The 22,192-nt window shown below is 53.3% G+C and overlaps 1 protein-coding gene across 1 annotated transcript in view; it reads right to left on the bottom strand.

Annotated features, from left to right (window-relative positions):
* Positions 1 to 22,192, bottom strand: part of NTN1 (netrin 1) — a gene marked incomplete at its 3' end in the record, with an annotated part of 107,050 nt that overhangs the window by 66,022 nt on the left and 18,836 nt on the right. The window lies entirely within an intron of this gene.

The following is a 22,192-nucleotide window of genomic DNA, read 5'->3' as shown; positions in this document are numbered from 1 at the left end:
TCTTTTCACCTGCTTCGCAGCTGACTGGTGGTGGTGTGCACTGGCTGAAAGCTCACCCCAGAGATGGGTCTGGGCTGCTCTAAGGGATGGGCTATTACCTGTTCGTTCAGCAGCCCTGGTGCTCCTTAGATGCCAACATCTCAAGGAGCCTCATGGTCTGCATGTGCTCATCCTCACAAGCAGCCATTACCCTTTTTTTTTAAATGGTGAAACCAAGGCATGGAAAGGTTGTAGCGTAGATCCTGTAGAGGAGTTAGGCTCCTTATAGAAAAAATTGATGAGCTGGAAATGCAATACCTTTGGGGCCATGGGACCTATCAGGCAATGGAGGGCAGGGACTTCAAGACAAGTCTTCTCTACCTTAAGCCAGTGCTTGAGCATAGTCTTGAGGGCGCCGATGGAAAAAATGTTTGATGGTGAAGGACAAGGGGAATGGGTGGGTATGGACATGCTCTGCCAGCACCACAGGACACCCCATGAAGGATGCTCAGCTCCTGGCTCTGCTCAGCTCAGCCCAGCCCTGAGGTGGTGTAGGGCTGGGAGTGATCCCACTGACCCGGAATCACCAAGGATGAAGCAGGCAGACATCTACTCAGTCCTGAAGCAAAGGCACCAAATCTGGCCCTACAGCCCCCCTCGGGCAAGGGCGATGCACCTGGAAATGCAGCAGCACTTCACCGCCCAGCCCAGAGCCTGCACGCTTTTAAGGGTCACTTAGGGCAAACTTTGATGGTGTAAAGTCAAAACACACAGCCCCAGCCTTCCTGGGGCTGTTCCTCTGTTTCTCTTGGGGGGATTTAATCCAGATCAAAGCCAGTCAAACACAGGGATTTCCCAGCTTTTCTGCTGGGCGGGGTGCAACTCCCGTGCATGCCATGGCCCTGGGACACTGCCTTGGCCAGCCTGGCCCTCGCTGCATCTTTGACCCAGGCAGGGGGGACAGGAAAGACCAGAACTGTTTGGAGAGGATGGTTAATCGCTGGACGTGACGGCATTCATGGCAACTGGGCAGGTCTTTGGAGCAGAGCTTGACATGAACACCTGAACACATAAAGCTGCACGTGCTTCAGGGCAGCAAAGGCTGGTTTTGGCTATGGAAACTCTTTGCTTTTCATTTTAGCCAAGACTTGAAGAATACCTGGCAGTGGGTTTCCTGGGGGTGGGAGGAGGACACTAGGGTCCCCCCTTTCCTAATGCCACATCATCTGCATTTTCCAAGCTCTCTGCTCTCACTGTCACTACGAAGCTGCTGCCAGCATCCAGCGCTCACATCCGTCACCCCAGGGTCACTGCCAAAAACCACCCCGGGGCAGAGAAGGGAGGGAGCAATGACAACGAGACAGCTCAGGCCCAAGCAAAGGTGTTTACAACCTCTTGAGGGCCGGGGAGGAGGAGGGGGGTCAGTGCAGGGGGTCTGATGCTGGGTGTCCCAGCAGCCACCTTCTCCCTTGCCCTGGGGGAGACCGGGGCCACCACCACGCGCTCCTGCGCCTGCCAGGCAGATTTTATCAGAACCCTTTAATTAGCTTATCACGGCCAATTAGCTCCACAGCTCAGACTGCCCCTGGCACAGTCTGCGGATCTGGATCATTTCAAACCAGGGCTGCAGATGTGTAGACATCCGGGGAAACCGCGGCGGCAACGCTCGCAACGGTGAAGAGGATGCTCTGAGATGGGTTTGTGCTACTCGAGCCAAGGGTTGGGTTGCTTTGGCCCTAAAACTGCCCATCCCGCCACCTCGAGAGGCTTCATTCCATCCTGGGTCTGAGCCTGGCCCATGAGCATCCCTGCAGTGACAGCAAGGAGGGAGTGTGACTGGGTGCTTACAGGGACATGGGGCAGCCTGGGCATGGGCAGGAATCGAGTCACATCCCCACAAATCCTGAAGCCAGCCGTGAACATATTCCCATCCAAAAATACCCCGAAGTTATGCCTGTAGCTTAAATCTAACCTGCTAGGGACACTTCTCAGCTCATATCCAGACTGTCTTTCCTCCTGTCCATCACAAGTGCCCTGTGGGAAGGGTCTCTGGATGTATGACCCCACATCGTGGGTGGAAACTCGGGGAAAGCTGGTCCTGGAGAGCCCCATGCCAGGGACCACGTCAAGCTAATGGTAAGGAGGGCCAGACTTAGGTCTCGTGGCGAGAGGTGGCCGCAGCGTGACGGTGCCACGTGGTGTGGCTTCTTCTCAGGTCGCACCTGGGGTGACATCTTACTGCTGCGGGACGGGGTTGGAAAAGCCACTTGCCCTGGGCTGGAAGATCAACGATGTGGAGGGCAGGGTGACAGGCCTAATCCCTTCATTTTGGGGTTTTTTTTCTTCCTTTTTTGAAGCAATCCCCACTTTTCTGCAGTCCCAGCTGCTGCGCTAGACTTTGACCGAGTCTGTCTCTGTGGGAGACCTGCTCCGGGCTTCAGCTGAAGTTCATGAATTTTGCCCAAGTGCTGCAGAGAGGAGATTGCATTTCTTTTAAGGAAACTGCATTTCCTCCGGTTACAGCGACCGGCTGGGAGCGAGGACTCCTGTATTTTAATCTGGCCTCTGTTTTTGAGTCTTGGACGTTGCTCTGAGCCAAACCTCTGATCCTGCTGTGGTTCATTTTCAGGCGCGTGTGCCCCAGAAACTTTTTTTTTAGTTAATTTTTCATACAGAATTCTTTTGCTTGATGGATGCAGTGAGAAACTATTTCCCAAACAGGAAAGAGGACCTCCCTGCCCCCCTCCTCTCTCTCGTGGATGTTTTCAATAACAACATCAATTGTCTGCAAAAGACTTATTCCTTTCTGACCTCAAAACAACTCCTGGTTAGTGCATTCCAACATGGCCACAAAACGAGTCTGAATGACTTCACAGGGCCCGGCAAGAGGCTTTCCATAAAAATACACAGTTAGTGAAGGGCCTGATCCTGGCAGATGGGAACCACCTTGGCTTTGGTGGGGGCTGAGGGTGCTGAGCACCTCGGGAGCGGACCCTGAGCACTGGGGCCATGGTGCTGCTCCCTTTCTCTGGCATTTCTAACTTCAGCTGCTCCCTTTTCCCCCAGAGTCACCATCCATGAGGACATCCCTGCTTGTTCTTTGTCCCGAAGCCCCTGTGGGTGGTTTGGGCCAAGCAGCATTTCTGGTGTGGGCGACGGGCTCCTCGTGGCCCGTGCCAGCTGTACGTGGCATAAGCAGGAGGAGAGACCTCCCAGATGTCCTGCTGACGAACCGTGAGCTCAAGGAGGATTTATGGTGGGGCAACAAATGGAAGGGGAGTCTGAAGCCCTCCAGTGCCACCCCCGAGGGTGGACGTGTCCCCCACCATGCAGCAAGCAATGCCACCCACAGCCCAAGGCTACATGATGACAGGGGTTTAATGTACTAGTGCAGACACAGACCAGCTTTTAAACCCAGGCCTGACCTGGGAAGTGGGCAATTTGGGGTCATCCTCCATTTCCATCACTGACTTCAACAGTAATGATGATGTAGCCATCACAGCACCGGCGGGCTGGGGATGGGTGAGATGATGCATCTCACGGCCACCTCCCACGGTGGCACGTCTGGTCCTGTCCTTGGCTAGGTAAAAAATCTGCCATGCCCCTGAAGCAGTCAGACTTGCTCAGTCCCTGCAGCCTCGGGAGTGCTCCTGATTAACAGGCGCCTCACTGGGCATCGCACATTCACAGCTGTTACAGCCCAATTTTCAAATTTGCAGTCCTGCAAGGCTGGACCACAGCGATTGTCACAGGACCCAGACCCACCGGCCCTGCGACTGCGGCATCCCAACCTGGCCAGGGGACATTTTCCAACCAAACAAATTATCGATCGATTAAAGCAGCTTGGGACCAGCTGGAGCTGCTCACAAAGTCATGGTGACTGAGCTGTAAAGAAACGCTGATTTTCCTGTTAGGTCATTGGAAATACCCATCTGGGCATTTATGAAATGCAGCATTTTGGTTTTCCGCTGCAAAAGGGCACCGCAAAGCCAAGGTCACCTCAAGGCAACCAAAGGAGGGAAATCAAGCCGCAGACAATCAAACCAAAGGGAGTTTTGGGGTGGGGGATCAGATAAAACATTTCTATGGCCTGAAATCCTGCAGGGAAGGGGGGAAGGGAAGCGTGCGGGACAGCAGATGCTTTGGCAAGAAAAAGGAAAAAAGCTTGAGCTCAAGCCCACCTCCGGACAGAAAAGCTTTTGCAGTTCCCGGCTTGGCCCGAGCCGCAGGCGCTCGCCCACTCTCGGCTCCCCTCCCCAGGCGTGCGGGGCTGCACAGCTACGCCCTGGGACGGGACGTCCCTCCAGAGGAGCGTCGACCGCCCGAAAGCCGCCCTTCTCGCTCCAGCCAGATGAGCCAGAGCTGCCTGAAGCAAACCCCTGCCTCTGCCTTTGCTCTCCCCAAAGCAAAACTGGACGTCTCAGGGAGACCCAGACATGGATCGGCTCCAGAAAGCCTGACTGCAGCAGGGGCTGATGAGCAAAATCCCTCCCACAGAAGTTTTTTTGGCTGGGTTTCCAGGCCAGCTGCTATGCAGACCACCAGCCATCTCCATGGGGAAGCCCAGCGATGTCCCCAGGAGTGACGGGTGCCACTGCCCTGCCTGGGCCAGGTACCACCCCACCAGCCACAGCCTTGGAGCCAAGCGGGACAACCATCCCTACCCCACACCCAGCCCCAGAGCGGTGCAGAGTGCTCCTGTTCACATCAGTTCTTTTGCCTTCCTTCGGGCAACCAGTTTCCCAAGCCAAACCTCTGAAGTGTCTGTGGTTTGCCCATTGCTGAACACAAGGCTTTTAAGTACTTGTTTGCCACGGTTTGTATCTCTGGCACAAAGCTCGCCGCAGCCCTGGAAATAACCCTGAGCTGAAGCCTGATCCCCATGGCAGGAAATAAACATAATTTTATAAGCGTTAACAGACAGCAGAGTACCGGCAGGAATATGCGGCATTTCCGAGGAACCCAGATGTTTGTAAACCGACGGGCTGCGCCGCGCTCGCGCTGATGTCAGGGAACGCTCAGGGCCTAAAGGGATGTTCCTACATTAGGAAACAATGTCTTCGAAAACCACAAAAACAGGGACTCCGGGTTGAGACGAGGAAAATGAACCCGTGACGCCCACCAAAGTATCACCTTGCTGTCAGACCCAGAGGAGCAAGAGCGATCAGGAGCAAATGCCAGCCTAGCAAGGCTGGTACGACAAGGAGAGGCTGAGAGGCAAAGGGGACATGGCTCTCAGCCCTCCGTTAGTGGTTGAAACTCTTTTAAGTTCTTATGGGCTTGAATTTGGCCTTTTGCATTTTCTGGCTGCCATGCAGGGTGTTCGACTGAGGTCCTGGCAGTCAGCAGTGGGTTGGTTGCTGACTCCAGTTGGAAAACAGACGTGTTTTCACCTGAAAGAACTTCCAATCACAAGCAGAGAACTTATCTTCACCAGGACAAACATTGCTTCTTTTAAAACCAGACTTGGCCAATAAGCCTAAAGTTCTCTCTGATGTTCCCCCCTCCAGGAGCTCAAGTCTTCTTCACCTATGGCCAAGCACGTTCCCCCAGAGGCAAGAAACCCTTCTTCTCCCTTTGAAAGCAGCAAAGCAGATTCGTTCCAGCTGCACCATTTCAAGGAGTGCAAGTGAGAGGGATTTATTTATTGCTTTTGTTGACAAGCTAAACTAAACTGACACTTGTAATCTGAAATCACAGTATCTGCTGCAGCCTCGCACTGGGTGAGAGCTGAACTGGTGCCACCAGCTGGGCTCTGGGTACGGCTCAGTCTCGTCGCACGTCCAGCCCTGCTCGGATGCTCCCCCCCTCCCTCCGACCGGCACGCAGGGCGAGCAGCGCCGGCGCTGGCAGCACGCGTTTGCCAACGAAGGGGAGACACAAAAACAGTTTTTCGAATGATGTTTCAAATACAACTTCAGAGCCCTTCCCCAAGGATGGGACGGGGATGTTTCTGCCTGGGGACCAGTGGTGGGTGGCTGGGAGTGCTGCAGCACAGCTCCTCGCTGCTGGCTGCTGCTTGGGCAGGCTTCCAAACTGCTGGTCTCTGGGGCACAACTTTCCCTGGATTAAAATCGATGGCACGCAGCAGACCTTTCCAAACACACAGCTCATCCCAGGAGCTGCTCCTGCAGGTGGACCGGACTGCTGTGGGTGTCGTGCGGTGCTGGCACTATAGGCAGAGTGGCTGGAGTACCCTGAGTGTCCTGGGGATGAGGCACCCCATGGCACGCTGGAGACCAGGCAGAAGTCCTGCCCGTGCCCCTGATGCCTTCCTGGGTGATGGAGGGTATTTCTTCAGCAGCGGCATGGACACAGGCAGGTCCTTCCCCCTCTGTTTGGACAGCTGCATGGAGAGCGTCCCAGCTGAGAAACAAGATTTTGGTCGCTTTTCTTTTTTTAAAACTTCTGCTGGGTCATTTATCACTGGTTCCAGTCCTGGATTCATTCACTGTGTGGCTGTGGCCGGCAGCATGTGGGCAAGAGAAATGCCCCAGGGACTGTGAAACCGCAGCCTGCGCATTCCTGGCCAAGGAAGGGAGCACGAGCCGCCCTCCACGGCGAGCAGGCGGCTGCCCTCCATCATCACCCACTCGACACGAGACTCAAGCAATAGACGTTGCCCCAAACAGGCCATTTTCTTTGGGAGCCCTTTACAGGGGCTGAGGACTAAGGGGCTGATCCGCCCCGGGGGTAGGTGATGTTGCTTGTCCTGCGTCATGTCTTGTGGCAAGGACTTTGCAAGTATATCGCCCTAAGGACATAGGATGCATGCTTCCAGTGAGCTTCATCATCAATAAACCCCGGAAAACAACCTTCGTATTCGCCGACGCTCAGCCCACATTTTTAATAAACCAAAACATTATTCAAACTGAAGCTCAGGGACTCCACTCAGATGGAAAAAACATTGCTGGAGGTGAGAAGGACGGCCGTGGATCTGGGATGCTCAGCTGCTCTATGAGAGAAGGGGCTTCAAGTTTCCACCGTGTGATGGCCCTTTGGGATGTTGCCTGTCGGCTCCAGCGACACAGGGAATGGAGCAGCACCGCCTGCTCCCCTACCCCAAGGTGCTCGGGGAGACTCCACCCCACCTTGTAGGACACAGAGACACTGCATCTGGGCACACATCAGCACGAAGAAGACACAGGTCTTGGCCCTGCGCCCTGATGCCCTCCAGCATTTATCCCTTCAGCCATAACAAAACCCACATCAGGAAACGGGTTTTTTTTCCCCCGACCGTACAGATCTTTATCTCAGCCCCATCAACCTTCAACTTTACTCCTTATGCAATCCTCTTTTCCTTAAAAAATGCAAGAGCACGCTTCCTTTAGAGGAGTCTTAAGCTCGGTTTCATGCCTGCACCCCTCTCAGGGCCTTGCTGCGGCGAGCTGTGCCCTCGACTGTCTGCAGCCGACGACTCCAAGCCCTTCGCTGCCAAACCCGGGCAGCACTGGCCGGTGTCCCCGTGCGCCCAACACGTCCCCCTGCTCCGGGCGATTGTTTGGCTCAGATCCTGCCCCCGATCATTTTTAACCTTCTGCAACTTTGGCTCTAGCAGAACTAAGGCTGCTCAGTGGGTAGCCTATTCGAACCAGCGCTCCCTTGTATTTGCCTCTCCAGGTGGTAACAGGCTGAAAAGCGCCTGTAATCCCTCTGAATGAACCGCACAGCACAGAAACAAAGTCGAACTCTATTGTATTATGTACATCCCCTTTTAACACGGGCCGGTTCAGCCACCCAAGATAAAGCAGGCAAGGATCTCACAGCTCGCTGTGCCGGGACCCCAAAGGAAGAGGTAGGAAAGGTCCACCAGACCCCCCCGCTCCCACCATGGCCCTGGGGAGAGTTGTCTGCAAAGCTGCCGGTGCTATTGCCACCCTTTTTCAACTACATCAAGAAAAAAAGTGTCCTGTCCCATCCCCTTCCCACAACCGGTGCCTTTCACCACTTATTTTGGCAAAGTTCAATCTGTTTTTTTTTTCTCCAGCCTCAGTTACGTTCCCCATTTAACTAGAAAAGCTCCCTTTCGGACAGCAGTGTGCCTCCGTGGCTCTAAATGGGAGACACCTTGTAGGCTTCATCTGCAAGATGTCGGCGCGTGGCTCTGGGCTCGACCGACCTGCCGAGACAGCGTCTCTGCAATTTCAAGGTAAGTGGCGAGCCTTTTGAAATAGTTCGCTTGGCAGTGAGCGCAACATATACCCTATGCCAAGCATCGCATTTATGTCTTGTTTCTTCAGTTCAGGTTTTCTACAAAGGTTTTAGACAGCAAAATCTCTGGAATCCCTCACTGGTTGATCTGGTTTGTGGAGCCGCTGCTCCGCACCCTCCAAAGACCCCCGCCATGACCAAAGGCCTCTCAGCAGAGGCTGCTGCCCCGAGGCTGAGCGGCCGCACCGCTCTCTCCAGGGCGCAGGACGCAGAGGCAGAACAGGCAGAGCTGAGCCCCGGCCCTGAGAGCTGCACGCCGGCTGCCCCGTGGAAAGGTGATGCTGAGTATGGGGGTGGCCACACACCCACCAAATCCAGCTCCTGCTGCATTCAGCCGCCCTGCTTGTATAGGAACTCCTCAGCGTGGCAACCAGAAAAGAGCTATACACACCCTTCTAGCATGTCTCTGTGTTAGGGGGGATCCCTTCTTGCTGCCCACGGTGCTGCGTGGTGTGTCCTCCCTGCCTGCAGCGGCGGCCCTCGTGCCTGCTCACCCGACCGTGCTCACGAGGACTCGCTGTGCTGAGCAGCCAAGCCAGGGATGCTCTCCCACCTCCATGTCCTGCTCCTGCTCATTTCCAACACCTCGAACTGGTGAAAGCCCTGATGCAGTAAAATTGGCTCCAGAGCATCCCCTCTGTGCTGAAGCTCGAATTTGGTTCACACTTATACCAGGGCAGTGCTGGGAGTGCTCCAGCTTGGCTTCGCTGCAAGGCATGCTTTGAGCTACCAAGCTGGGAGTGACTGGGATTGGGAGGGAGAAGATCAGGGCAGCCGCTGGACGCAGCACCGGCTGGGACTGCCCTGCCTCGGCCCCGGCTGGACCCTGCCTTGGCAGCTCAGGAGCTGGCAAGGGGCCGTGCCTGCTCACAGCAGACGAGTTCCCAGCTCCAGCAACATGGACTGCTCTGTCCTGCCCGTTGCATCTCTCCCCTTCCCCTACCTCCCGCGCGGACGGACCACAGCTTCGCCTCCCTGGCCCAAAGCTGCTCGGGCCAAAATGAACAAGACCTCACCAAAGAAGCAGCCATGAGCTATGTTCTGTGCATAGCTCTGTTTAAGTGAAAATGACTGCCCTGTGCCAGTTTAAATACAACTCCCCTTTTCTTACTTATATAACATGGTAACCTTCTTTCAACAAATTCACTTTATTCCTGGCCCAACAAAGCGTTACAGAGCCCTTATGTTTCTTGGCCACAATGGCCAAGACCCTCCAAGAAAAGCAAAGCCGTTTGGAGTCAGCGCCGGGCACATCTCGCTGGCACGTGTCAAGGCTTACGTGAAACGCTCTCTGCGTTAAGCACTGGGTGTTTGCTACGGGCAGGGGAAGCTGGCAGGATGCGAGAGCTTTCTTCTGCCTTGTGTCACTATGAAGCTGGGTCCAAGCGGGGAAATGTCAACACAGCTCAGGCTGCTCGGCATCTCTGAGCAGGGTCTGCCCTCCATCCAGCACATCTTGGGTGGCCGCAGACATGTCCTTGACCCAGTCTGGGAGCATCTCTGGTTCTTTCTTTCTCCAGCTGGACAGGGGTCTTGGTTTCCAACAGGAAGGGGAAGAACAAGATTTCAACTTTGGGTTCTCTCACAACACTTAAGCTGGACCTTGCAGGCCAGGACCTTCACAAGATGTCAGGTTTGGCTTTGTAAGGAAAGTAGTGGAGAAGGGTTTGGGCTAAAGGTAGACCTCCCCACCACCAAACCCAGGCAGTGATGGGGAGAGGGAATGACGTGACGTCCAAGGAGATCCACCTCGCTCCTGTTTGCTGCGGCTCAGTGCCTGCTAAGCCAATGGCCAGCCAGTTCATTAAGTCAGCTGTTGTTTTGGAAAGGCGTCTCGCTAGCCCGGTGTTTTCCAAGAACATCAGAGCTTTGGCAGGGGCCAAGCAGCAGTCTGAGGTTAACAAAACAACCTGGTGTAGACAGGCGCTCCGGTGCCTTGGAGAAGTCCTCAGTCAGCAGCTCGGTACGTGCCACGGGGATCTGTGCAGACGCCAGGGATGTCCATTCCTCATCTTCCTGAGCCCTTCCGGAGGCCGGGAACAGCCTATGTCCGCAGGAGGACAGTCCATGAGATGCATCTGGAGAACAAAGTCTCCTAGGCCTGCTGGAGAGACAGCAATTGCCTGGCTCCCACAGGCATTTCTCCACTACAAATGAATGCTGCAGCCAAGAGCAACCTTTCCGACGTCCAACACGCTGTCTCCTTCGGCAGTGCTCGGCCTGCAATAGCAGCCCATGTCTCAGGGGACAAGCCCGGCTGGAAATGTCATTAGCATGTGTCACCTCTGCCTGCTTAGAAGGATTAATCAGAACGAGGAGCTCACTTTTTAATGAGCCTTTTCATGGTGCGTTACTGGGAGAGAAAAAAAATACACACGCACCCCCAAGCGAAACAGATTTTCCAATAAAATTTATAGAGCATGAAAAGGGCTTCTGGCACTGGGGTTCAGAGGTGGCTGGCCCTCTGCGTGTGGAGGCACCACCCTCCTCCTCCTCAGAGGATGAAAACAAAACAAACAAGCAGAAAAATCCCAGAAGCAGATAAGTGAAGTCACGTCCTTCGCTGGAACGAGTGAGTTGCCATTGTTGGCAAGTGACCCTCGGATGGATAAACTGAGCCCTCTGAGACTTCTGTGCTCTGCAGGGTGGGCACGAGCCCATCACCGTGGCCACAGGGGCTCAGCTCCTCCAGGAGCCCCCTGGGACAGCCCTGTATGCCAGGAGCAGACCCACAGGCTTTCCTTGCGCTGAAGCAGCACTTGGAAACCTCAGCCCAAGCGGGGCCACACCGTGCTAGGCACCGTGAGTACGTTTAGAAGACGCTCGTCATGGAGAGCTTGCACAAAACGCGCCAAGTGGGCAAGCAAACTGCGGACGCGGCGAAAGCCCACACGCCTTCCAGGCTGTGTTTCGGTAGCTGTGTGGGACACGCCTGAGCTAGGCACACCACACGCCTTTCGGAGTCACAGGGGAGAAGCAGCCACCGCTGGGGCGGCGGACCTCACCTTTGGGCAGGCGCCCAAGGGTGCGCAATGAGCTGCGGTCTGCGGTAGCCGCTCTCCGCCGCTCCGGGCGAGATGCTCGGACTCGACATCCCCCTTCCAGCCCTGGGCGAGGGGCAGGAGTGTCCCCAGGTTACCATTCACTGGGGCTGGCAGTGCGAGGGGAAGGGGATCACCCTGTGTCAGGCATTTCCCGACCCCCTGGCCAGCAGGGAGCAGAGCTGGCTCTGGCCAGCCTCGGGGCGAGCTGCAGCATGCCGGACCTCGGGAGCCAGCATCCTCTTGTGGGTGAGGGATGGGGGGCAGGGGGATGGAGACCGGGGAAGGGGGAGCGGGATTTCCATGCCCAGTCAAGAGAACAAATTATTCTTGCATAGTCCACCCTCCCCTCCAGTAGCGAGTAATCCTTGCAACCATGACAGCCACTTCTCTTTGCCCCGGAGAACAGTATAAATCAGAGCAGAACAAAAGTCCTTTGCTGGGAGCTGGGCATGTGCACTGCGTTTCAAAGGGTAGGCACATTTCTCTATAGATCTGCTTTCTCCAGGGACTGCAACTCTGACAGCAGAGAGATTAAGCAAAACAACCCACTCAACCTACCCTTCTCCAGGATCTCTCCATGGGTGGAACAAACCCATCACAGTCAAACCACAGGGCAGAGCCATAATTCACACTTGTTACTTTGCTGCTCAGTTGTTTAATGGCCTATTTTTCCTCCTTAATGTTTTCAAAGTTTTGAGTAATAATTACATAGAATACAGGCTCCTTTGGCGTTAGGGCTGGAAAACTTAGAAATAATGAGGAAAAGCAAACCAAATGTAGCAATTATTAGAGTCCTTGGGGAACCTGCAGAGCTCTAGTGAGCTGTATCCAAACCTTCAGAGAAGCCATTCAAACTACATTCCTCGCTGGACTGGTAAACACGCACACACGAACCCTCGCCCACACACCCCAAGTGAAAAGCTTTAAATCAACCCGACGATACCAGGCAAACTTTTTAAGTTAAAGCAACCACAGCCTCTTTTGTTATTAGCAATACCGCACGTCGCAGATCTCCTGCGGGACAGTGCTGCCGACGGTCTCTGTCACTCACAGTAGCAAGAGCCAGGGAACAGGAGAGACCAGGCACTGATTTCCTCCCGAGCTCTTACTGACCAAGATGTGTTTTCTTGCAACTTTTCTAAGAAATCGGGGCAGCAAACCCATTTCTTTTCCTGTTGTATTTGCTCCAGTGGAGACCTGGGCCCATGCCAGCGGAACGAGGTACTGAAAACGGGAGTCATGGGGAGTTTAAGCCCTTCTGCTCCTCGGGGGTTTCTTGGGAATGGGCTATTTTTCTGCGAGCTCCTAATTATACAGCTATTTGCATGGACAAATTTTGGCTTATGGGTTGTGTCCCCATGTGCCCGCTTCAAGGCTTGGGTACTGGTGAGGTGTGGGGCCGTGACCTCCACCAGCTGCCGTGTCTCTCCGCCTGCCCCAGTGCCGGCAGGAGAAGGTCTTGGTGCAGTCTGCGCCTGTTACCCCATCCCTAACCTCCCCACATCTCCTGCAGAAGACTGTCCTGGAGCTGGAGACCAGTCCCCTGCTTGCTGACATTCCTGGAGAGAAGAGTATCTCTCAGGTGGCAGCTCTCTGCAGAGGGGACATGGCATTGTGGGTGAGGAGGGACCCTCAAAAGGTCCCTTGAGCCACCTCGGAGCCACCCAGCACCTCCATCACCCTCCAGGCACGGTAGGACTAGGGGCAATAACTGCTCTGCAGATAGACTCTTCCTCCATCTCAGACAAACGTAACTGAAAACCTGGCCTGGAAGTGTCTTTGAAGGAAAAGGAAGTATTAAAGAGTAAAGAATGAACAACAACCACATGTGAACATCATTAATCATACAAAGAAGTGCCCTCCCCAAAATCTGTGCCAAGAAACCTACTGCCACCAAGTTCCTCTGCATAGGAAATAACAAGGAATTGTGCAACTGCAGTTGTTGTCAGAGCGTACAACCAGAGCTGCGAAGTTGAGTTATGGCTTTTGCCAACCTGCCTGGCTGTCAAACCTAAAACTGGCTGCACAGAATATGTGCTTGAGACGGAAATCACAGGGGCGACCCTTTCTATGGAGACTCCTGGGGGAAGCATTTTCGGTTTTCCTATGAAAAACATCTAAATGTAGTAGAAACATTTTTGGGTTTACTACAGATTGAAATGGTTTCATTTGGGGTTTTGAAAGCCAACCAAGCCAAAAGTTTGGATTTAACACAAAAAAGGGAAATATTTCTGTGCTGTTTTGAATTGCCTTCCATCAGAGAATCAACGACTTCATGGAAAGGGAAGAGTTTCCTCCAGACATTCACATCCAATTTGAAACAGTAAATTAAAAGAAGTTGAATGTTTTTAAACAGCTCCCTTATTAGCAGCAATGTAACTTCCTTCCCACCAGCACTGGGACACAAGCTCTCCTCCTTTGCCTGCCGTCATTCCACTAACGGGTGGGTTAGTTTTAGGGTGCCCGGTTTGAAGCTGAGTTGTCTCCAGCTGTTTTCCAGGGGGACCGAGCACCCCCTTTCCCTGCCTGTCCTGCCTGCGGCCTCGGCATCGCTGGTCGGGGGCACCCAAGCTGGCACTTGCCTGGCAGCGCTTCGCTTTCCCTCTCACGGCTGCATCTGATGACCGCTGCCACAGGCACAGGAGCCTGGCTCAGGGTTTGGATCCCCCCCAAAATCTGGGTACATACACAAAGAATAAAAGAGACCCTGTTCCAAAGTGTCTCCAGCCTGCAAAACAGGGCTAAATACTATTTACTCTCCTCAAGCTCTGCATGAAAAATGATAAAACGAGGCTAAATCTCTGCTTTCTCTTTTTTTTTCTCTTTTTAATGTAGGGAAGGTAAGACTCCTGAGCCCTGGGGATTGCCTTTATTTTCTCTTTTATGATATTTACTAAAGACTTAAAGATGGGAAGAGGCAGAAGCCTACGGAGTGTATGGGCTGAGATGAAAAGGTCCCGGATCCCCAGCGGGATAGGAAGCCTTCCAACAGGAGGCACAAGCTGCTCGGCTTTGTTTCTCAATTCAAACATGGTACCATGCACAAAAGGAGGTGAATAATATCGCTCTCCCAGACGGCGAGCCCACGCCTTGCTGCTGGCCATCATCATAATAATTCAAAACAAAAAAAGGATGCCAGCAAAAAAATTATTTGGGATTAAGGGTTCCCATGTCCCACCTGCTGACTGGGGGTATTCTGCTGAATAGACCTCCAGCTCCCCCAGACCTTGGGCAACCCAGGGCAGGGTCCATCCCTTTCCGGGCCACCATTGACTTGCTGTGGGATCAAAATGCCTATGGAAAGATTCCTGGGGAGCTGATCGTGTGAATAAAAGGACAACCTGTCAATGACTCCATGCCGGCACAAATGGCAGGGTTATGGGGAAGGGACAGTGCAGGTTTCCCTGCGAGTCAGAGGTTGGGGGGAATGGGCAGCACAATGCGTGCTAATGCCTGAGCTGACCAGGGCTGGGCAGCTCAATGCCACCCCAGGAACTCCCTGTAATCTGCCATTATATCCCCCCTTTGACATGGCTTTCCTCTGCTTAATGGTCCTCTTTGGGCTTTGCTCCCGAGGAACAAGGCTGAGCTGGCCAGCCCCTTCCCCAATCCCAAGGTGTGCAGACAATGCTCAATTTTCTCCTAACAGCACAAATACAATGAGGGAGTCAAGCTAGCCTTAGATGTCAATAGAGCATCTAAACCCACTCTTTTTCCCCCACAGTCTCCCCTTGAGGCCACAAAATTCTCTATCATCCATTGCATCCAAAGGTGAGGAGCTCCACAGCTTGCCCACAGTGCTGGAGGAATGATCTCCTTCCATCTAACTTGGATCAAGATCCTACCAGCTTCATTCATCCCCTCTTGCACAAAGTCCCACACAGTCCCACAGAGCATCCTACCCCACCAGCATCCACCCACCCCTGTGTCTCACTCCAAGTGGTGGTGGGGGACGTGGCTCAAAGGCTCAGAAATGAGCTCCCCAGCCTCACAGACTCTCCTTGCCCCGTTTGCTGCATAGGTCAGGCTTTGCTGAGTGGGTTCAGGGACTGTGAAAGCCCCTCATCCACAGCCAAGTTCAAATCCTGCTGCAGGGGCAGGACAAGTGGCTGCTCCCGAGCCTCTGTCGTAGCTGTTGGAGGAGCATCACCACCTGCGTTGGCCAGGCTGGAGGAGCATCATCACCTGCCTTTGTTGGCTGGAGGAACATCCTCCACCTCCTGCAGTGGAGGAGCATCATTACTCGCATTGGCAGGGCTGGAGGAGCACCACAAACCACCTTGGTCAGGCTGGAGGAGCATCACCACCTGCCGTGGTTAAGCTGGAGGAGCTCTGCCACCCGCCTCAGCTTGGCTGGAAGAGCATCCCTGTCCTTCCCAGCTGGGCAGGTGGAGCACCACCACCTGCCCTGGCTAGGCTGGAGAAACATCATCGCCCTCCTTGGCCGGCCCCAGAGCACCTTGGCAGGCTCTGAATGAAGGTCCTTGCCGAGTCAGAAGATCAGCGGTGCTGACAAGGTGCCGCGGGGGTATGGAGAGTAAAAGCTAAAACAAGCTGGAGGGAACTGAGCTCTGATTAAGGCTTCCTTGGAAAACAAAACCACTCTGCCGAGTCTCCAAGCTGGCTTGGAAACCTCCGTGGGCCACCTGGGGACCTGTGCCCTTTGTGGTTTGCAGAGCAGGCGCTGCTCGGACGCGTCGCTCTGTTTATCCTTGGCAATGGTGGGAGCGGCGCGGGGTAACCCAGCGCTGGCATTTTCCCTTTGGGGCTCTGCCCTGCGCCCACTGTGATCACTGGGGATGCTTCAATTAACTCCAGAGAAGAGTCTGCCATTAGCTCTCCCATCAGCTTTATCCAGCACGGAACAAGCCCTTAGAAGCCCATAAATAAATAACATCATTTTCATATTATTTTGCATCAAAGCGGGTAGGATTTTTAACTCATTAACGACTGATGCGCCACGCCCTTCGTTTGCGCAGCATATGGGTATCGAGCACCTAATGGCGAACGACTAAATCGACCCTCCCACAGCTTTACATGGCGAGATGCTGTGGGTGACCCCCACGATGAGACCACACAGAGGGGAGCCCGGTTTCGTCCTTTCAGAGATGAGCCCCTGTTTGCAGGGAAGCTTCAGCCCTGCCCAGGGCACAGGGTTATGGGGCACCTATAGAAAAATTCACTGTGAGGCAGCTTCAATGCCCAGCCTGGCCCCTGTTGCACGCTCAGGTGTTTAGGACACGCAGCCCAAGGCAGCTCTTAGATCCAAGGCTGGCCAGGTGAAGGACTGGGATGGGGATGAGTTGGGAAGGCCAAGATATAGGGGTAAGCTTCTATAGGAATACATATGTATCTATAGGGAGCTGTGGGCAAGACCCCACAAAGAGATACGGAGCAGTAAAGAGAAGGGCTGAGGAAACACTCTGTGAAAGGAGACCCTCAAAACGAAGGGAAGGAGGGAGCGAACGAACGAGAGTTGCTCCTGGCCCCTGCCCCGCGCCTGCGGCACGGACGGAGCTGACAGACGCGCTGACAGACGCGCTGACAGACGCTGCACTGAGAGGTGCTTTCAGCTGGGCTGGGGTTTGCTTCCTGTGTAAGGACGTGGCCATGGGGCTCACCTGCCCAGGCAGGGCTGGGAACCGCCAAGGCCATGTCAGCCTGTTACGGACTGACACACAACGATGCCAATGAGGTTGCCTCCTCCCACCCTTGCCACCATTGCTTTCCTCCGGCTCCAGCAGAAACATTCACCATTTCTCACAGACAAATTATGCCAGTCACACCAACCTCACCACATACAAACCAAGAATGAATGCAGCTAGCAGAGTGGAGAAACAGATACCCAAGCAGGGGCTGGAGGAAGCAAAGACCCCCAAAAGTCACCGGGAGCTGTCAAACGCTATTGGCAGCTTATTGACCACGCCATGTGTGTCCATGCTCTGGCTGTTGATAATTTAGGGGGTGCTTTCAGCTTTCTGTGGGAACCCTACATATCCTGTGCTTTGTACAGGTATTCAGCAGAATTTTTCCCATTCCCAAGATATTTGTTTCCCCTGTAGCTGTTTGAGAGTGAATGCTGGAGCTGTAGCGCTGTCTCTGGTGGTAGCAACCGAGATACTGCTCTTCTGGCAGAAGCTTCTGAACCAGCTATGGAAATACAGAATCGGAGGGTGTGCCACACTGGCCTAGCCCTGCTGAGTCTCCTCCTTTCCATCTGCTGAGGCCTTTTGCATAGATTCAGACTGTTAAACACTGAAGTGGACTCTAGGACTCAATCAAAAGTCCCTACCACATCGTCTACATCAACCCCACAAGATCTGATGGGGCCACAGCAAAAGTATCAGTCAAAAAACATCACCTGCCTCAGTTTTTTAAGTCTTAGGATAAAGGAGAATCAGCCTCAACAACAGAGGCACTTTCTTCGTATTTGTAAAGACTTTCCTGGTCACTGCTTCATCTGGGAAAGGGCAGGATTTGCCGCAGTGCTTTGAAGAGGTACATCAAAAGGCATTGCCAAAGAAGACAATTTGGGGGCATTACAGTCACAATACACCATTGCATCATTCATCAATTACGTGTCAAAGCCCAGCTGAAACACAGCTTTCAGTACGAGACCGTGATGAAGTGACAATCTCACCCACATCTATGAAGAAGGTCTGCACCACATTTATCTCAGTGCGAACTGGGAGCCTCTGGTAATTTTGCTTAATCTTTTATATGAGGTTCTGAATTTACAAGAGATTCAGTCTGGGTATCTGGCCAGAAAGGGAAACCCTGGCATCATTTGGGTCCGCATGTTCTGTGGTGTTGTGACAGTCTCTACAGCATCTCCTTGCACTGGTAATTCCGATGCCCAACAGGGTATTGAATTTGGAGTTGTCTGAGAGGTTTCAGTTCTCCGTCTAGCATTACTCCCTCCTGCAGGGTTGGGGATTGCTGTGAATTTTATTTTGTTTTGGAAGGGGAAGTTCTTGACTCCTGTTTGATTCAGCCTGCAGCTGCTTTGCTCGTGGCTTACAGCGCACGACTTCTACAGGCTTGTGGCACCAAACCCAGGACCTGCTGAGGCCTGGCCACGCTCGGTCATCGCAATCCCCAACCTGCCCAAATCCAGCCTTGAAAGGAGAGACCCAGAGCAGAGCAGGCAGAGGGGCAGGACAGCCTCTCGCAGTGCACTCCCTGTTCCTGCTCTCCCAGTGCTTCTCCTCTAATAGGGCGCCTGCACTTGAGGTTCTGCACTTCATCTTGTTCATAAAACTGATGCTAGGCAGAATACTTGGCTCAGCTCGAGCGTGACCCACAGCTATAAATCTGCACTGCTCCCCCTTCTTATGCCCCCACGGAGCTGCTGTCACTCCCCATTTTGAGTTGAAAAACCAAACGTGACATTTCCCAGGTGCAGATGTGTTTGTCTCCCCTCCCTTCCAGACTTCCTTGGCTTCTCTCTCTTTTTGAAGAGAAAGAGATTTAGCAGGCTCTCCTCCTGGATGGAAACGTTGAGGCAATGGCCGGTCTGGGCCAGAGGGACTGCTCTGACACCCCGGGGAGATGGCTGGCTGTGGCACTCCAGCCACCCCATCCACCATCCAGGCTGAGGAGAGGGGCTAGAGGTCCTGCCTTGCCCCAGGAGGACTCCAGCAGAAATGAGTTTCCCCTACCCCAGCACTGAGGCGGTGGGGAGGGTGGCGAAGGTTTCCTGGTGCTCCCTGGCTGCAAGAAGAGCTTCATGGAGCAGAGAAACAGGTTATGAGAGGAAGATAGTGGGGCGAAGATCACACAAGGTGGACAGCTGATCTTGTGGCAAGACACTAAACTGAGCTCCAGGGCTTCTGCCCTTCCTGCATGCACCCCATCCAACCACTAATCCAGTCTCTGCTGCACAGCCCTAGGGGTGGTCGTTCTTAAGGGACATAACATGCTGGGGCCATAGCATAAATGGAGTCTAGGGGACCTTATAGCCTTCTGACCTTTATGAAAGGGTAGACAAAATGCAGCACAACTGAGGATCAAGTTTTTGCACTCCAAATGGTCCCAACCACTTGTAAGCCTCTGTCCAATACCAGTTAATTCATGTAAAGAACTTGAAAATGTCCAAGATGTGTGATCCGTAGTAGCAAAAGCCATCAAACTATTATTATTACTAATATGTTACTAAAACTAATTACAAAGATGCCATCTTTGGTTCAGAAACCCCTGAATTACAGAGAATACACCAGCCAGCTATTGCCACGTGGTTGCCCCATACTCAAACACCTCTCAGGGAGTCTGGTGCTGCTCAGATTGGAAACAGGATCCTGCACCAGAAGGTACTTTCTTCTGACCAGTATGGCCAGTCTAAGGGCCAGTTAGAGACCCTGAGGCTGGGATTCACCCCCACTTATTGTTTGCATTTTAATTGATGCCCTTTTTAAGCGCCTGGCTGCACTGGCTTTCATTAGCAACCACGAAGGGAGGAAGGATTTCCAAGAAGGAAAATTAGTGTGCAAGCAGAAATATCTTCCCACTTCCCAACCACCATGTCCATGATTCTGCAACCACATCACCGTAAGCACAGGTCTAGGACGGCAGCAGTCATTGAAGTGAGTGTTACCTGGAGATGGTAAGCCCTGACAACACACCTCTATGAGCTTTCTAGAAGAGCATAAGCTAAGAGCTCCCAACTGCAACGTGGGGACTGCAGGTTCTCGGGTCAAGGCAGCTGTACTAAGCAGCCACGTGTCCATATGATGTACTGGAGCAGTGTCCATACGATGTACTCTGGCTGGCCATGGGCCCCCCGATCAACTCACGGCGGCAGATGTGTTCCCAAACCCTGCTCCTGTGGCAGCCCTGTGTGACTTTTATAGCTTATTGTCTGTTCGAGCAGCAGATTTTCTTGTATCTCAGTCCTATGTGGAGGTGGGTCTTATATCTGCAGCTGGTACTGGAAGACTCCTCTTCAGATTGCACAGTGATAAGAGGTGACTGGGGCTCTTTATGACATTGCTTAACGAGCTGATGACATTTTTACGAATTAAGAAAGCCCTGAGATGATTAAACTTGTTGATTCTTCAGAGATGCCAAGACTCTCTCCTGACTAACAAACTCCGTTCACATTCTTCTCAGTAGATGAAACCTTTGCAATGTACTTTCTCTTCTTGCCCGCCACCAAAATTGTCCTCTCCTTCTGACCAGCCTGAAGTCAGATGTGGGGATAACCTTGCTTTCCTTTCGGTGGGAAACTTTGGCTTCTCTCACATCAGATGAGAGGCTCCCAAAACGGAGGTGGTGTCCCTGGCACTGCGGAATGGAGCCTCCCAGGCTGGGATGGGAGAGCAAGTCCGGATATCAGTTGATCTTTTATTAAGGTCAGGAGAGGGACGCGGGATGAGGTGTGCACAAAGGCACTACTGTGTATGGCTTTGCAAGAGCCAATCCTGCCTCCTTGATGGGTAAGATGGCTTTGAAAGAGAGAGTTAAGTGTGCCAGGGTATATGAAGACTTTGTGAGGGGCTTTTCTAAATTCCCACACAAGAGGCTGTTAAGGAAACCTGGTAACCAGAGGATAAGAGGCAAATTCCCATCTTAAAACCAGTCTCGGGTAGCAGAGACAAAGAGTTTGAACCCTGCAAGGCTTGGCATGCGGGGAGGTGAACAGCGCCTGGGGCGCAGTCATAATTAAAAATAATAACATTGAGCACTTTCAAAGCACTTGGTAAACATGATTAACTAATTAGTCAACTCTTTACTAATTAACCAGTCACAGGACTGGTGTTGCTCAATATGTTTAATGATCCGGAGAGCGGTTGAATAGCTGGGGGCAACGTCTGCGGAGGACGCGGTAGCTGCGGTAGCCGCGTAGGGGATTGACGGGGAGGCTGAGATGAGCTCACAGTGGGAGCGGGGCTTGGACAGGAGGGGACGCTGAGCCTGGGCATGGGCTGGACCCGGACCCTCCGATCGTGCCAAAGACAGAGCTGTCGTCTTCTCCTCTTCCCCTGGCAAGCCCCTCACCACCTCTCGCCCTCCTGGTGGGAGAGGGGACTCGCTGCGCATCTCCCATCGACGCCTGTGGTTAACATTTATAGCTATTTAGGCACAGCAAGAGGCAGATGGAAATGTTCAGATATACCTGAAACCAGTCCAGTCTGAGATCAGGCTGAGCTAAACGCGAATCCCCCGAAATGCCGTGCATCTCAAGCTTCCTGTTAACGCTCCCCACCACAGCGAGGATGAGTCTCCTCTCTCCTCCCTTCCAGTAAACCAACAACTGGAGTAACACCGGCTCAGGATCGGGGAAAAGAAGAGAGAAGTAGGACCAGGGAGCCTCTCTGGTTGCCACCACGTTGCTAATCGGTCAGTTCCCCCACCCGTGCCTCGCTTTCCCCAGGGCAGGTACTGCATGTGTGGTGTGATGTCACACCAGACATCATGCTCAGACACTCTAGCATCCATCTGTTTGTTAATCAGGGCTGCAGCTGGAAGCTTCCCTCCAAATTGAGTGAAAAACCTCTCCTCAGAAGACACACGGGGCTGGTTTTAACCCTACCGCTCACGACTGCCCCGTACCTTTCCCCCTCCGCCTGAGCCCTTGCCGCCTTCTGCCTGCACGTGCTAATCCCAGCGGGATGTTCTTAGAGATGTTTCTGGTAGTACCGGGCTGTCTCTGTTGCCTGCGACAGGTATCAGCCCCGGGCGAAAGCTGCTCCTGGCTGGCAGCTCCAGCACATCCCAGAGCCCTGCAGGGCACCTTCATGTCCCTGCCATGATCCTGCTGGTGAATGCCACCTTTTGGGGCTGAGTTTAAGTATTTCCTGGCTGTAATTTGGGTATTTGCTGTCCAGGAGTCTCAGAATCCAAGTCGCCGTGTAACTAAACATTGCATTTCACAGGATCACGGATGCATCTAGAACAGATCTGTACGGCTGCACCCATAGCTGTTATTAAAACGCCTCATCACACAGATCCTTCTTCCC

Source organism: Phaethon aethereus (genome assembly GCF_964289735.1).
Source record: "Phaethon aethereus genome assembly, chromosome: 18".
Taxonomy (NCBI): domain Eukaryota; kingdom Metazoa; phylum Chordata; class Aves; order Phaethontiformes; family Phaethontidae; genus Phaethon; species Phaethon aethereus.
This window is presented reverse-complemented; position numbering and strand designations above follow the sequence as displayed.